This window comes from Heterodontus francisci, unplaced genomic scaffold, assembly GCF_036365525.1.
Source record: "Heterodontus francisci isolate sHetFra1 unplaced genomic scaffold, sHetFra1.hap1 HAP1_SCAFFOLD_184, whole genome shotgun sequence".
In the NCBI taxonomy this organism is placed as follows: Eukaryota; Metazoa; Chordata; class Chondrichthyes; order Heterodontiformes; family Heterodontidae; genus Heterodontus; species Heterodontus francisci.
This window is the reverse complement of record NW_027141723.1, coordinates 1,629,301-1,630,163: the sequence shown is the minus strand read 5'-3', so window position 1 is coordinate 1,630,163 and position 863 is coordinate 1,629,301. Positions and strand designations below refer to the sequence as shown.

The 863-nt window shown below is 41.6% G+C and overlaps 1 non-coding gene across 1 annotated transcript; it reads left to right on the top strand.

Moving 5' to 3' along the window:
- The first annotated feature begins 271 nt into the window (after positions 1-271).
- Positions 272-345, top strand: trnat-agu (transfer RNA threonine (anticodon AGU)). Its single transcript has one exon. It is a non-coding gene; the product is annotated as a tRNA-Thr (tRNA).
- Positions 346-863: the final 518 nt, after the last annotated feature.

Below are 863 nucleotides of genomic sequence, written 5' to 3'. Positions count from 1 at the left end.
TACCAGCTGCGGAAGGGATTGTCACTCACGAGTCGTCCTCTGCAGCCACAACAAACGATGTTTAATACAGAAGAAACGTACACCCCGGGTGTAGCCCATCGTCTTCCGAGACGGACAGTTGCCTATTACAATTACAACTACAGCTACAACTACAAGAGCGAGTCAGAGGCTGGGAACTCTGCCGTGACGAACTCAGCTTTTGACTCGCCAAAGTCTGCCCACTATCTGCATGGTCTTCCTCTGATTTCAATTGCTCACACATTCGCAATCTGGCTCTGTAGCTTAGTTGGTTAAAGCATCTGTCTAGTAAACAGGAGAGCCTGGGTTCAACTCCCAGCAGAGCCTTATTTCACAGTCGCAACATGCTTGAAAAGTTTCATTATCAACATTGACACCTGTGTCTTGTGAACTTTAATTCAAAATACATGATGAATTTCAATCGCATACAAAAATAGCCTTTGTGAAGGATATGAGTTTGGAATGGCTAATCCTCCTTGGACAGAATTACAGTGTTAATACATCAAAGGCAACTTCTTTGCCATAAATTTGTTCACAGTCACATTCAACCTGGAAAACAGCTTGATATTAATCTCACTGAAGGAGAGTGTTTGTGTCATTATGTGTTGCTTTTAACCGAGACTGGGACATGACGCAAGTGGGAGGGTTTATCTGAGGTTTGGAATATTTGTCAGTCAGGAACGAGAAAAATCAAAGGAACCAAATAAGAAAACCTATGTCTCATGTGGTTACCGAGAAACGGTGAGAAGATATTAAACTTTGTTGTATTTAATACAACTGTGTGAACTTTGATCTTTGCGGCCTTTTATAAGCAGTATTTGAAGGGTCTCAGTAAAAATGTTCAG